Source organism: Cryptomeria japonica, chromosome 3 (assembly GCF_030272615.1).
Source record: "Cryptomeria japonica chromosome 3, Sugi_1.0, whole genome shotgun sequence".
Lineage (NCBI taxonomy): Eukaryota > Viridiplantae > Streptophyta > Pinopsida > Cupressales > Cupressaceae > Cryptomeria > Cryptomeria japonica.
In genome coordinates this window covers 350,224,431-350,241,364 of record NC_081407.1, presented here as the reverse complement: position 1 = coordinate 350,241,364, position 16,934 = coordinate 350,224,431, and the positions used below count along the sequence as shown (strand labels likewise).

Here is a 16,934-nt window from a genome sequence, read left to right as displayed (position 1 = left end):
GATATTACTAGAGGAGTGAGATCAACCGGTAAACCTGGTGCAGGAGCATCCCCTGTTCACAACAATCTTGCATCAACCAAAAACATTTCCTTTTATGTTTGTTTTTTGTTTGCAGTTTCAGTTTTCCTTTATGTGTGTCCCGGTTTTGGCTCACCGGTTCTTGTGGAGTTGGATTCTACTTGAAGACTTGATCACCTTGCTTGCTTTCTAACCGCATCTCATTTGGATCACTTTCTGGCAAGATATCACTACCAGTTTCCTTGATAGTTTCTTGTTACCGGTTGCCTGAGACCTATTCTAGTGATCTACTAGAACCCATTCCGAAGCTTGCGGAGCCTTGGACGTTGATCTCGATGTTGCTTGGCATGTGGCTGACCTTCTGCATTTAATCCTTTGGATTTTCCAGAGGAATCTCTTGGTGGAGGCCGACCTTGTTTATTTTGTATTGTTCTTCGAGTTTTGATCCATTTTGGGCCGACAGGATCCTTTGGATCAATATATATATTTGTAATCATGCTTTTGAATGTAATCAATCAGAGAATCAAGGAGTATTAGATAGATAGAATGTACCTAGAATATAGATCTTTCGATTCAAGGTCCCAGTGTGACCTATTCTACCAGCCAGTGTGTTGGTATGTTGTAACTCGGTTGTTAGCGGTTGGATGTAATTAACTTTCATGCAATAAAACTATCTGTTATGCATTGCCTCCATCACATCTGTGAGATTATGTTGTGTTTACTCTTGTTGATCGGTTTGGACTGATATCCTCGAGGTCTCTCCTCGCCGATGATTGGACAAAAACCCTACTTGTTGATATGCTAAACCCTAACTGATGGAGCTTGGTGAATTTGTTGTATTGGTTTATGATCTAATGATGAGCAGTAATGATTATGCCACATATGCATGTTGTATGAGAAGAGTTTAAAATGGTTTTTGGTGCGTAGCGATAACGGTTTTTGTCTTGGGAATGAAAAAGTTCATTGCATGTAATGGAAACTGCGTGATGAGTTACAAAGATCAATGAAGTGGTGATCAAGGAGTGGTCGAGGTTGTCTTGAATGTTGTGCAATGATTGTTATATAATCCAACAGTCATACTTAAACCAATTTGTTTGTAATCTCTATTAAATATTAGGTTTGTGATGTGTTACCAACCTATTGTTTTGTTTATAAGGTCGATGAGTTGTTTTGTTGTAGTGTTGGCAATTTGTGATTGAGAGTAAGAGAGAGTGGTTGCCAAACCTGATAATGTATCTGCAATATGTATAAAGGCAGATAGGAGCATGAAGAGAATTTGAACAAGCAAGTGTAGTGTTATTCAAACAGATCAGCAAACCCATGTTGTTTTCTAACAATTACAACAGTCGAATCTCCTAACCGGGTAAGCTCTAACAAGCTTAGTGTTATCTAAATTCTCTAACTAGGTGATCCATTAGCTTGGATTTCAAATCCTCTATCGAGGTTACTCCTAACAGGGTATTGCTTCTAATAGGGCATTATAGTCAATCCCTTAACCGACTGATCCCTAACAGGATCTGTTCTTAACATGACTTATTGTAAAGCTTTAACAAGCTTGGCTCCCAATAGGGCAAACTTTAGAAGAGTTCAAAATACTTGTGGGTATTCATCCCCACCGTGGTTTTTCCCATTTGGGTCTCCACGTCAAAAATATTGTGTCAAGTGGTGAATGTTTTTGTGGTTATGTTTACTATGGTTAATTTGCTTAACTACTAAATCCACTTTGATATGTTATGTTAACCGACAACAATCTAAAATATGTTTTAACTACTGTCAGTAAAGTATTTGAATGATTTAGTCAAAAGGTTTTGAGATTTTCAAGTTGTTTTATTGTTAGTCTGTTATAACAGTCAACCAGTTTAACTTGTCAATATTATTGCATTTCAAGTTCAGTGTTTAAACCAGTCAGTTTAGAGTTTACTTTGAGAGGTTTATTTTGAGATTAGTGAAAGTCTATACAGTTTTCTATCTACTAATTCAACCCCCCCTCTCAGTATTTGACCGGATCTTTATTCTTTCATCATACCATCAATTGGTATCAGAGCATTCAGGTCCTCTAAGGTCTAAGCCTAATAGCTTGACGTAAAGATCTTGTAGAATATGATCAAGAAAGAAGGTCTAAAGTTTAATAGAGAGAACTACAAAATATTGAGTGATAGAATGAAAATCTATATCAAGAGTCTAGGTAGTCAATACTGGGAACATGTTGGTACTCAATATGTTGCACCTAGTGGGACTATGACTGATGATGAGAAGAAAGAGCAACAAGAATACAATCAAGCATTGGAGGCCATTATCAATTCTTTGTCTGATTCAGAGTATGTTGATGTCCATGGTCTGGAGACTGCATATGAGGTGTGGAAGAAACTTGAAGAGATCTATAGCGGTGATGAGCATGTGAAGATTGCCAAAGAAGAGAGTCTAAGAGGTAAATTTGATGACATGCAGATTGTTGAAGGTGAGAATATACAACAGTATAGTCAAAGGATCAAAGAGATAGTTGGTGAGATCAAGAGTGCAAGTGGTAAAGTGGAGGATGCCACAGTAATTAGTAAGGTGTTGAGAACCCTTCTACCAGTCTACGCTATCTGAGTTGCAGCCATTCAAGAGCTAGAGTCTATTGACAAAACTAAGGGAACTCTTGATTCCATCATTGGTAAGCTTACTGCATTTGAATTAAATGGTTATGATGGTAGTGTTTAGAAATCTGAATCTGCATTTAGAGCTTAAGTTTCTAACCCATCTATGAGGAAAAGTAAGGATGTCAGTCATAGTTATGAATGTGGATCTAGCAAAGAAGTTGATGATGAAGACAGTGTGGTTGAGCTCGAAGCATTGTTGGCCAAGCAGTTGCCCAGAGGTACCAGTAAGTAAAGAGGTAAATTACCTTTGAAATGATTTGCATCTAACAAGATTGGACACATTGCAGCTAATTGTCCTAATGATGAAAATGAGCACAAGCGTGAAAAGTACAAGAAGTACAAAGGAAAAAGCAAAAGAGATTGCCTCATTGTAGTTGATGGTGGCATCATTGATGAGGAATCTGAGGGTGATGCTAATGAAGACATTGTCTTTGTATCCATTAAAGAGGAAACATCCGATCAGAAAGCACTAGTTTCTTGCTTGGATAATTCTGATGATTGGATTATTGATAGTGGTTGTTCACACCACATGATTGGTGACCAAAGAAAAATTCTTGCTTTGAAGGAATTTGATGGAGGGGTTGTGAGATTTGGAAATGACTCACCCTACATGGTAAAAAGAAAGGGAACTATTTCTTTTAATGGAAAGAGCAGTGAAGATGATGTCTATTGGGTTGAAGGACTAAAGCACAATCTTTTGAGTGTTGCACAACTCAATGACAAGGGTTATCCATTGGAGTTTAAGAATGGAATGTGCAAAATCTATGAAAGAAAAGGTGAACTAATTGCAACTAGCAAGCAGACTAAAGGTAACTTGTTTCACCTGAATCCTAAAGTCAACAATTGTTTAATTGCTAAATTAGATGATAGTTGGCTTTGGCATAGGAGATTTTTATCATATAAATTTTGATAAGATTGTCAAAGTTAGTAGGTCCAAGACAGTGAGAGGTTTGCCTCAGTTGGACAAACTGGTTAATGCTCTATGTAAGGAATGTCATTTGGGAAAGATGACATCCTCAACTTTCAAGAGCAAATCTTTTTCAGCAGAACATTTGTTAGATTTGGTTCATATAGATCTTTGTGGACCCATAAGGACTAAAAGTATTCAAGGTGACAAATATTTTATGATCTTCACTGATGATTGCTCAAGAATGATGTGGGTCACATTCCTGAAGGATAAGTCAGAAGCCTTTAGTAAGTTCAAGGCATTCAGGGCCTTAGCTGAAAAGGAAAGTGGTAAGAAGATAAAGTGTTTGATGACTGATCAAGGTGGCAAATTTACTTCAGAGGAATTCACTAGATATTGTGAAGACAATGGAATAAAGAGAGAGTTTTCTGCAACGAGGACACCATAGAAGAATGGTATTGCAGAGAGAAACAATCGGTCAGTTGTTGAAGCTTCTAGAACAATGCTTATACAAAGAAAAGTAGCAAAAACTTTCTGGAGAGAAGCTGTCAGCACAGTTGTCTACACTATGAACCGGATATTGGTAAAAAGAGGTAAGGATAAAACTCCTTATGAATACTGGTATGGTAGATCACCTAGTGTCAATTATTTTAAGATATTTGGTAGTAAATAATTTATTAAAAGAGGTGACGATGTTAGTAAGTTTGAGGCTAAAAGTGATGAAGGCATATTTCTTGGTTACTCCACCAAGAGTAAGGCCTACAAATTTTACAACAACCGGACACAGAGAATCATTGAGAGTGTTGATGTTCGATTGGATGAGTATCCAGAAGTCTCAGGAGAAACCAGTATGGAGAAAAGGAAGAAGATCCTTGCATTCTGATTTTCGAACCAGAACCGGTAAAACCAAAAACTGGTAAAGAGAATGTTGTTGTACCAGTTCAATCGGAACAGGTAGATTCAGAAGAAGATGATGATAATGAAGAAGAACTTGAAGATAATGATCATGTCATTCTGAGGTATGTGAGACTCAATCATAATCTTGACCAGATTATTGGAGATAGATGTTGGAGTGTTAACCAGAAGAAGAATAAGAGAGAATTCTTGCATGATCTCCACTATTGAGCCTAGAACTGCTAAGGAAGCATTTGGAGATGATCATTGGATCAAAGGTATGGAGGAGGAGCTTGATCAAATTGAGAAGAACGACACATAGACCCTAGTACCCAGACCGGTGAATAAAAATGTGATAGGTACTAAGTGGGCATTTAGGAATAAACTGAATGAAGGTGGAGTAGTAGTCCAAAACGAAGCTAGATTAGTGTGCAAAGGTTATGCACATGAAGAAGGAGAAGACTATGGTGAGACTTTTGCACCAGTTGCTAGACTGGAAGGTTTCATGACTTTACTTGCTTTTGCAGCACATAAGGGATTCAAAGTATATCAGATGGATGTGAAGTCAACATTTCTAAATGGAATACTGGAAGAAGTATCCATTGAGCAGCTGGATGGTTATGCTTTGACTGATGCAAAAGACATGGTATGCAAATTGCACAAGGCACTATATGGTTTGAAGCAAGCACCGATAGCATGGTATGAGAGGCTACATTCACACCTGATGAAGATAGGTTTTCAGAGAATCGGTGAAGACAACAACATATATCTCAAATCTGAAGGAGATAAGATACTGGTTAGTGAAGTGTTTGTAGATGATATCATATTTGGAGGCAATGATGACATGAGCAATGACTTTATAAATGAAATGAAAAGTGAGTTTAAAATGTCTCTAGTGGGAGAGATAAAATTCTTCATAGGTTTGTAAATACAACAAATGAAGAGTGGAATTTTTATCACACAGTCTAAATATGTGAAAGAGGTGTTAAAGACATTTGAAATGAGTGACTGTAAACTAGTTGGGACACCAATGGTTACAGGTTGTAAATTGTCTGAGGATGAAACCACATCTGTTGATGAAAAGGAGTACAGGTCAATGATAGGGAAATTGCGTTATGTTGTTCACAGTAGACCGGATATAGCTCACGCAGTTAGTCTAGTTTCCAGATTTCAGAAGAATCCAAAGGAGACACATTTTATAGCAACCAAGAGGATATTCAGATATTTGAAAGGTACTATTGACTATGGATTATGGTATCCATATGCATGTAACTTTGATTTGAAGGTTTATACGGATGCAAACTGGGCAGGTAATGTTGATGACAGGAAGAGCACAATCGGTGGTGCATTCTTTCTTGGAGGAAGACTTGTTTCATGGAGCAACAAGACGAAGAGTTGCATATCACAATTGTCATGCCAAAAATTTAGGGCAAGAACGGGATAATTTATTTTTTTTAAATCACAACTTAAAACATTAAATTAGAAAATATGAAATGCTCTAACATATTTTGTCTTAACTATGTTTAGAGTTCACTGTAACCACGAACACAAGTAGACAAAAATAATTTAATCAAGTGCAGATTACTAAATGAACAGTTTTATTACTTCATCGATTTTAATCAATAACTAAATTGAATCAATTAATTGATGTAGATAAAATTAATTCCCAAAGGAACGCCATAAATTGTCTCTATGAATTAAGTAAACTAGCCCTAACGCTTAGTTTATAAAAGTCTATGTTTTATTTCAACATTAATTAAAATATGATTAAACTAAATCGATTTTAAGGTCAATTAAGTCCAAAACAAAAATCGTCCTATAAGGATTAATCCCATAACCTATATCCAAGAATAATATTTAAACCTTTTTTTTTTACATCATTTCTTTAAGATACCCTTAGGTTTATTAAAACCAATATTTTGTCCACTTGATTATATAAGCATATATACTATTTACAAACACTTAAATAAAATGTTTAATCTAATATTTGCCTCTAAACAACATTAATATTAAATGTCTAAATGAAGATAAACATTACTATATATATTAAATTATAAAACTTCTTTAATATATATATATATATATATATATATATATATATATATATATATATATATATATATATATATATATATATATATATATATATATATATTCCCTTAACAACTATTATTACAACTTACCCATTTTGATTATATCATCTCTCTCTCTCTCTCTCTCTCTCTCTCTCTCTCTCTCTCTCTCTCTATATATATATATATATAATTTTTCATTATCCAATAAACCCATGGAAGCCCTAAATTCTCTATTCATATAAAAATGCCTTCTTTATTCTTTTAATCCTTATTTCCCACACTTATCTTCTTTTTTGTTTTGTTTTTGGTGTTATGCAGGGGCCGAATGTGTTCACAGGGAGTGGCGGCCATGGCAAAGTGGCGGAGGTTTTGGGGAAGCGGCGGTGGTGACCCCATGGGCGCCGCTCACTGTGGGTTACCACAGTGGCGGCGACCACAGTGTCGGCCTTAGGGTCGTCCACTGTGGGAGGCCGCAGTGGCGCCGACCACTGTGGTCGCCCACAATGGCAGGAGCCGCGTCGTCCCACTGTGTTAAACACAGTGGGTCCGGCCGAAACCTACAACCCGATTTTTTTTTAATTTTTATTTTTATTTTTATTTTTATTTTATTTTTATTTTTAATATATATATATATATATATATATATTTTGCATTGTATTTTAAATATGAGTATAAATTTATATACATTTGATGCATAAGGAGAAATAACATTACTGTGCATTTAATTTCTATATTTTTTTTAAAAAAACTACTAAAACAGATTGCTAACGAAATCCTGAATTAAACCCATGTATATATTTTTATTTTTTTTAAAAACCCAAAAATACTTTATTGCTAAAACATAGATGTACTAAGTTAACCTTAGATTTATCTTCTGCATAAAGTAACTGACTAGATTAAATTAATTTTATACAACAACTGTAAAAATATATCTTTCTATAGACTAGATAAACTATCTATCTTAGATATTATTTTTCTATAATAAATGAAAAAACAATTTCCAAAACTCTATTGTACTATATTGCATTTACAAAACCAGAACTATATGTTTTAATTTCAGCCTACAATATGCATGCAAATCTAATTTATTCCTTTCCTGTTTTATTTTATTTTAAATGCATAAAAATGAAATAAATTTCTTGCTATTCAATTTATCATAAACACATCAGATATAATTTTTTTTGTTGAACTTTGGAAAAAACTAATTTAGGAATACTCATTTCTTTTCTGTAATAAATAGCATACTAAAATATTACAACTTTTTAAAATGTATTTTAAAGACACTATTGTCTCTTTACAATGGGTCTCTCATTTCTAATAAATGAGGACTTTTTAATTATTAATTACATTTACAAATAATTTCCTGCGACAAATAACTCCTGCAAACTTCCACTTGTCCTATTTTTTTCTTTTGACAACCTGCATTTTAAATCAAAGCTATAACCATGGAGTGCTCACCTTCCAGCCTAGGCTAACTAGAAGCCACCCCCGAGCTTGGAGAACCAAGCCCTAGACAGGTAACACACATGCAAACACAAAAGACAAGGGAAAAACAATCTCAAACACAATCCCAACCAAGGTTACACTGCACCACACATTGTGATGTCTTTTCAAGGGTGGTAGTGGACCAAGTACCCTAAGGAGACTGCAAGTATGGTAAAACATATAGCCACCTCATGGCAAACCAAATACATCATAAGTATATCAACCCCCATCCTTATGCCCCCCCAAGGCATTCATGCCTTATTTCCCTCCTTATGACCCCCAAATGCATAAACAAGCCATGCAGCAAGGGTCACATAAAATCCCTTGTGATCACTCTCATAACAAGAGCCTCTCACTCAAGGGCTGTCACTTCTACCACCCACAAGACCATCCTCTCTCCCAAGAGTAGGAGGCCTTGATTACTCCCAAAGCATATAAAATGCATACAAAAAGTAAAACATAGAACACAATAATTTTCCAAGGAAAACATGCAAGAAACTAGCCTTTTTACACAAGCAAATGCTTTCAACACAACATGCAATATAAAACAATACAAGGAGAAAATATGACCAACCTTCAACTGCCCAAAGGTATGCTAGATTGGTTGAAGATGAGCAACCCAATTCCACAAACCCTTGCCTCTCTACATTTAGCCAAATTTTCTAAAACCAAATCTGTCTTTCTTTCAAAATCTTGTCTCCAAAAATGGAGAGTGGTTGATTACCCACAAAATCTCTCATTCTTGCTTAAGAAGACCCTAGTGAGAGTTCTCACAAGTTTCTAAAACTGAAAGGGAAAGGTAGGAGAGAATGGGAAAGGAATCTCACATCCAAAAGGAAAGTTTACAACTTAGATGATCCTTCTAATTTCAATTTTCGCACAACTTAGAAAAGTCACTTTTTAGGGTGTCTAAATGGTCACATGAGAGTTGGTACATGCCTAAAATTACTCTTAACCCTTAGGTATACCTTATGGGCTTTAGGAAACATTTTTAAACTACCCCTAGGTGTCCATTTAACCCCTTTTAAACCCATTTGAAGTTAATTTTCGGGTCAAACCTAAGTTGACCATCCCAAAGATTCTTTACCTTAGAAAAATATAGAACCATATTAAATTAATTGAAAAAGCTATCGTTAACAACTCCCTCCAAGAGACAATTAAAAAATAATAATAATAATAAATCGATCACGTGTCAAGCGACACCATAAAAATACTTTTACCAAATTACACTTGAAATTTGTCTCTTGTTGGAATTACACAATTTAACAAAATTCGATTTAACATTCATGCAACAATCACTTTCACGAATAAAATACGATACAAACGGGGTGGTCTCTCCAAATAGACAAACCCTGGTTTTATGAATGAACATAGGTCTAGGTTTGGTTCTCCATAATATTTCCATGGTCACATGGATAATTTTCCTGCGCATCTCAATTACACATTAGTAATTTCAAATAACCTCATATAATATAAAGCACATGAATTAGAATACACATCAAACACTCTACAAACAATATACACTTAAACAAATCAATACACCTTATATCCACAAATCCACATAAGCAATTATCATAATTCTCATAATTTTGATCCACACATAAAACATACACCCTATTTCTATCATCATAGCAAAGTCCTGCAAATCCAATAACGACATATATCATCTCAAATTCATCCTATTCAAAAATCATGTAGAGTTATATATCATAAAGCATATAAATGAAGCATCAACATATAGCAATGTTATCCAAATCATGGAATCATATAAGTTCTAAATCCATAATGCATAAAAATAAAGCATCTATAATAGTCTCAACATAAAAATCACTGAAATGCTAGACTGAGTCGAGGTAGGGCCTCACAACAATCTACTGCTGAAGCTGAGTATGTTGCAGCGTATATCAATTGTACCTAGGATATCTGGATGAAACACATTCTGGAAGGATTCAAGATGAAGTTTTCAGAACCGGTAAAGATCTTATGCGACAACACCAGTTCCATAAATATTTCAAAGAACCCGGTGATGCATGCTAGAACCAAGCATATTGAGTTAAAATATCATTTCTTGAGAGAAAAAGTGCAGAGTAAAGATGCGTTATTGGAGCATGTATCTACCAAGGAGCAGCTAGCAGATATCTTTACTAAACCTCTGCCTAAGACTACTTTTGAGCATCTTAGAAGTCAGGTAGGGGTTGTACCCCTACATGAGGTCAATTGAGCATGATGTATATTACATCAGTCCCAGAGCTACTTGCAAAATTTTACAACAAGATTGGTGTAGAGTGGAGTTATTACACAGGGGGATCATCAAGTTGCAGGTTGATGTTGCAGAATAGTCAAGTATGACATTGCATGTTTTACTTTCACTTTGACATTGTTGTCAAAGGGGGAGAAGAGCTATAAGATTGAGAATTGTATGATTGACTGAGAGAAGATCTATACCCAGTTACCAACTGAAGACATGGAGACTTAGTTGAAGGAGAGTACATGGAAAAATGTAAACCCGGATTCCTATTCACAATCATAGCAATCAATGGTATTGATACTTGTATTGCATCAATGCCAAAGGGGGAGATTATTGGCATTTGCATGAAGATTGCATTAATGAAATATTATGTTGTCATTGATGTCAATTAACCAGTAATGATATTATTATAATATTATTTTGTAACCGGTAGGAAGAGATAGTAAAAGGAACTGTAACCGGTAAGTGAGCTTGTGAAGGAAACCAGTATTACTAGAGGAGTGAGATCAAGCAGTAAACCCTACCTGTTGATATGCTAAACCCTAACCGATGGAGCTTGGTGAATCGGTTGTATTGGTTTATGATCTAATGATGAGCAGTAATGATTATGTCATGTATGCATGTTGTATGAGAAGAGTTTCAAATGGTTTTTGGCGTGTAGAGATAACAGTTTTTGTCTTGGGAATGAGCAAGTTCATTGCATGTAATGGAAACTGCGTGATGAATTACAGAGATCGATGAATCAGTGATCAAGGAGCGGTCGAGGTTGTCTTAAATGTTGTGCAATGATTGTTATGTAATCTGGCGGTCATACTTGAACCGATTTGTTTGTAATCTCTATGAGATCTTAGGTTTGTGATGTGTTACCGACCTATTGTTTTGTTTATAAGGTCGATGAGTTGTTTTGTTGCAAAGTTGGCAATTTGTGATTGAGAGTAAGAGAATGTGGTTGCCGAATCTAATAATGTATCTACAGTATGTTTAAAGGAAGATAGGAGCATGAAAAGGATTTGAACAAGCAAGTGTAGTGCTATTCAAACAAATAAGCAAACCCCTGTTGTTTTCTAACAATTACAACAGTCAAATCCCCTAACCGGGTAAGCTCTAACAAGCTTAGTGTTATCTAAATCCTCTAACCAGGTGATCGATTAGCTTGGATTTTAAATCCTCTACCGAGGTTACTCCTAACAGGGTATTGCTTCTAATAGGACATTATAGTCAATCCCTTAACTGGTCGATCCCTAACAGGATCTGTTCTGAACATGACTTATTGTAAAGTTTTAACAGGCTTGGCTCCTAACAGGGCAAACTTTAGAAGAGTTCAGAATACTTGTGGGTATTCATCCCCACCGTGGTTTTTCCCATTTGGGTTTCCACATAAAAAATATTGTGTCAAGTGGTGAATGTTTTTGTGGTTATGTTTACTATGGTTAATTTGCTTAATTGCTAAATCCACTTTGATATGTTACGTTAACCAACAACAATCTGAAATATGTTTTAACTAATGTTAGTAAAGTATTTGAAAGATTTAGTCAAAAGGTTTGAGATTTTCAAGTTGTTTTACTGTTAGTCTGTTATAACAGTCAACTGGTTTAACTTGTCAGTATTATTGCATTTGAAGTTCAGTGTTTAAACTAGTCGATTTAGAGTTTACTTTGAGAGGTTGATTTTGAGATTGGCGAAATTCTATTAGTTTTCTATCTACTGATTCACACCCCCCCCCCTCAGTAGTTGACCGCATCCTTATTCTTTCATCATACCATCAATATTCCCACCAAAATGATCACCCAAGTCTATCTTAATTTATCTGCACCACCAAAATAGATCTCTATCAAGGCGACTTCACACGACTGCAAAACATGTTAGCTCAATCCATCACAAATTCATATTCTGGACCTAAAACATGTAATCATAGGCTTCATACACAATGGCACAAACTCCTCGAACACACCACCAATAACTAAAATCATCCCTATAGTTCTGCAACACAACTTACTCAACTTTCCACACAATAGCTCTTTTCTTCCAGAATCAACAGATACCGGAGCCCTAAACTTGCACAAAATTTAACATCGGTTATCAGGTTCATGAAGTAATCTATCTCGAACATTGAACCAACTACCTAGATCACCACAACCAAAAATAATTCATCTAAATCAAGATGTGCACCATGATCTCATGCTCTACCGGTTACTATGTTCTACCTTCCAGACTTATGCCTTATGAAGAAAATGACTTCTGGTAAATCAATTCTATGGATATCGAATAGGATCACTAGGTTGAGTCACCATCATTGGCAACCCCTAAGTAATCTTCATGCATCTAACATCACCGAAAGAGTGTCTCTTGCCAACATTGATTAAATCTATTCCAATATCCAAGCAATCAAATCTTTGATATGATTCATGTATCTTCATTCCTGTTGTAACCTAACCCTAGTTAGTTAGGGTTTTTGATTCAATGTGTAACTTGAGTTATGCATCCACTATAAAGGCAATTTTGTAACACATTTTCAAGATTCTCTCCCTATTTCTCTTATAAAAATTCATACTTTTATGTAATTATAAATGTCACCTTGCCTGACATCAATAAATTTATTTATTTATTTTCTCTTTCAATTCAAACATTTTGTGTAGAGTATCTTATCTTTTTGTTTGAATCCATTTTTATGTATTTCCAAATTGTATGTTGTGTTAAACTACTTAACAGATCTTGTTTGTGAATGTTAGATTAGCTCCTTGCAATGTCTCATTAAGCTCTAACCTTCATATTTTCTTCAGGTTATTGATTAAAGTGGGAAAGTGTGTATGTCTTTGGGTAGTTTTATTGATGTCTTGTGCAATTATAGGCAGAGAAGATCAAAGTTATAATCTTGGTGCACCACCCCTTTTACAATTTCAGTACTCTTTCTCCCATTTTCCCTCTAAATCTATAAAATAAATTTAGGATTAGGCTTTACAAGTGTTGGGTTGGTTCCTACACCCTAAATGAAAAGGAAGTCGACCTTCTTCAAAGACTCAACCTCACATGTCAAGGTCCTACACTCGGAGGTTGTTTCCATGTTTGACAAGGTTGTCTAAGTCAATAGCTCAGGCAAGGGTGCAAACTTTTGTGATAACAAGAACCAACCCTTCATCTAAACATTTTGCTTCAAATCTCAAGGTCCAACACCTTGAATCCATTCGAATACTATCTCTAAACTATAGAATAGGGTCCAACAAATGTGCAATTTGTGTGATAACACTTTTCAAGCATCTCTGATGGGACTAAGTTTTATTTGCTTTGCATAATCCATTATAATAAAAAAATCATGTGTTTTCCGATACATCTTGCATTTTAGTGTAGTTTCTACAACACCATGGTGACTGTTGGTCAAATCTACTATTTCAAGTAGGCCAAGTGCTTAAGGTTTTCAATCAAATGGTGACTTTATTGGTTGTTACTATTTCTTAGAAGAGTAGATATGGTTGTTATTTTTAAGTATTACATTTTGAATTAATTTATAGCTTCCTTAATGATTTAACATGTTAAAGTATCATGGAGATATTTATTTTTCTTCACCATTTCATAAAAAATACAATTTTTATGTCTCCCTATCATCCATGTATTACAAAAAATGATCCTATTTTATCCCAAATAGTACTGCTATAACAAAATATTGGTATTTTCCTAGCATTTGCCTCCTTCCCTCCACCTACCCAAGTTTATCATCAACCTCAACAGGTCTATTTTTTCAACCCCAAAATGTGAAAATCATGAAAAATGTTGATGAAAGGGATATAATGTTAAGTTTTCCATAGTAGTTATGGGTCATTGAAAGAGAGAAAGACTATAAATTTTAGTAGCAAGAGATTTCTCATTGGGCTTATCTTCACCAACAATAGATGGAAGCATGGAAGGTATTAAAAATAGATGGAGATATAGATGAAACAATTAGAATAATGTCTTGCTAGGTAGAGTGTAGCTAAGAAGAGAAAATTTAGGTAAGAAAATAAATTAGTCTCCCCCAAACCTCATTTAGAAATTCTAAGTTTTTGAGGTACTTGTAGACACTTAAAAATGTCTCATTGATCATGTACTAATTATTTATACTATTAGTTAAATAATTATTTAATTAAGATATTTAATCATATTCTTTTGAATTAATTCAATCATTATTCATTTATCTTACTAATTATCCAATTTCCATTTCTTAATTAATTCATCATTTAATCCTTTCTTAAATATTAATTAAATATTATTTAATTAATTAATTACAATTTATTGCTCAATTAAATAATCTTTATTATTTAATTAATTCAATTTCTAATGATTGAATAATTTTATATAAATTATTTAATTAATTAACTTATTCTTCCAAATCCCCAAATTTGAATTTCAATTAATTTCATCTAATTTCATTTTCCCAAATTCACATTTCACCAAATCTGCATTTCAATGAATTTTAGTAAATCTCATGTGCATTTCAACATTCAAAAATCAAAATTCAAATAAAATAAAAATGAAAAATGAATTTCAATTTAATCTCCTACAACACATGTTGAAAATCATGACTCGTTCATCAAATCAGTTAACTAATTAGTAACTCAGTTAACTCTCCAATCTCCCCTTTTCACTCCAAATCACCTTTTCTAACTAATCCATCTATCCATTCTTTTCCTCAATCTATCTAGTCAACTGGCTAATCAATTCAGTTATCTAATCAATCAATCTAGTTGACTATCCAATTAATCGTGTTAACAGATCAATCAATCCACTTAATTGATCAATCAAAATCAGTGAACTATCAATCAACACTTCAGTTCCAAATCTCACCCAATTTGTCTCAAAAATCTATAAATTCAACCTCATTTCACATCAGTTTTCCTAGAATCTAGAATCTAGAATCAGAGAATCACAATCTTCAAAATAATTGTCTATCTTATGCAAGGAATCCTACTACAAGACCTGAAAGCCAATCAACCACATAATTATGGAGAAGAGCAATGGAAGCCACAATGCAATTAAGGGAGTTTTCAATTAGTTTGATTGTTTAATTCTCTTATTTATGCATTTCATTTCATTGATTTATGTATAAGGTTGCTAAATTAGTTAAGAATTTTTTGATTTGCCCTTTTAGTTTAATTACCTATGTTTAACCTAACAGATTTTAAGCGTGAAACAAATGGTCAACCCAATGTGAACGCAATAGCAACTAATCTTTTCTGACTTTCTATCTTGCAGAGTTTGTATGAACGCATGGGAAAGTGTCACCCATTGGCACGCAAAAATTCGCATTCGCCCGCAACATACCGCATTCGAGTTGACATAAATTTACAATTGATCAAGCAGAAATTTGCATTCGCTTAGACACTAATACGCATTCACGGGATTTACTCGCATAATTAATTTCTTTTGTCACTTATGTCTTTTACTTGATTGTGTTTCTAAAGCATAATTATTTTTTAAAGCTGGAACTTTCTAGTTTTCTGTTGAAAATGCATTTGATCCTATGGCAGGAAGGGTACCATTCAAAATTTCAGGTGCTGGGAAGAGAAAACAACATAGAAGACAATAGAAAGCTTATCAGTAGTTGATAAGAGCGAAGAAGAGATTCCAAGATCTTGAAGAGTTGGCTGCCATATCCCGATATTACACCATTGTGAACAAATACCTAATGAATTACAACGTGTTCGACGAGATTGAAGTGATAATCCTATGTTTTTGTTTGCATATTCCTCTTATGTCTTCTAATTTTGTTCATTAATTGTTCGCATTCGATTAGAACCTGAAACACATTTGAAATGACATAAATTTGCATTTGAATGCACAAAAAATTGCATTCAAGTTGACAGTAATGCGCATTCAATTTTACACTGATTCACATTCACTGGCAATTGAAAAATATTTTTGTTCTGTCTTTTTCTATAATTTTGTGGCATTTTTACTATTCTATTCTACAAACAAGTCTTTAACAGACAATAAGATAAAAGTTGTAACCAAAAGAAGAAAATTAGGCTGGAGAGCCCATAATATGCTAACCTCTTTCATGGATTTTTATAGTGATAGTTGGACTTAGTTTAGATCATTTTTATTTTGGTTCTTTTTAAAAAGAAGAACAACAAACCTACTTTATCTCATCATTGCTATGCTAGTTAAAATGAACACCATGCTTTTTTGGAGCAACATATCCAAACGGTATAGACAATTTTGCAATGAAGGTATAAAAAGAACTCTTGGTCTCTGTGTTTTCAAAGGTGATAGGCATATGCTCTCCTCTTAACTAGGTGACTAAAAAGCTAGAACCACCTTTTTCATGCTTTCTGTCAATTCTGCATTAGGATAAAACCCTTAGAAGGTCTGCCTCCCGAGTAGCCCATAAGGCCAAGTGAGAGGGAATGACCTAAGTGGCAGCGGCTAAAGCCAAGTAATCCAAGCCACTATAAATAAATGTGTTTGCAATGAAAATTATAAGCAACGAGTGTTACATGCTATCACAACGGAGTTATGCCTACCTCAGTGTCTTATGGCACGTAAAAATTTGTAGAGCATAATCTCTGCAAACTAGGAGACCTCCTTCAATGGAGTGGAAAATGTTGTTGATTGTGACCACTTGAACGAAACCCTAGTTAATATCTTTAGGAATTAGTAGCCAAGCCGAGTTAGTAACTAGACACTTGTAATAT

General features: G+C 34.5%; 1 protein-coding gene across 2 annotated transcripts in view; it reads left to right on the top strand.

The window, feature by feature from the left end:
• LOC131076517 (uncharacterized) overlaps positions 1-16,060 on the top strand; it is a 42,346-nt gene extending 26,286 nt beyond the window's left edge. For both annotated transcript variants that reach the window (XR_009113381.2, XM_058013749.2), the window contains one exon: positions 15,493-16,060. The gene's annotated coding sequence lies outside the window, so the exon portion shown is untranslated. The remainder of the gene's footprint in view (positions 1-15,492) is intronic.
• The last annotated feature ends 874 nt before the right edge of the window (positions 16,061-16,934 follow it).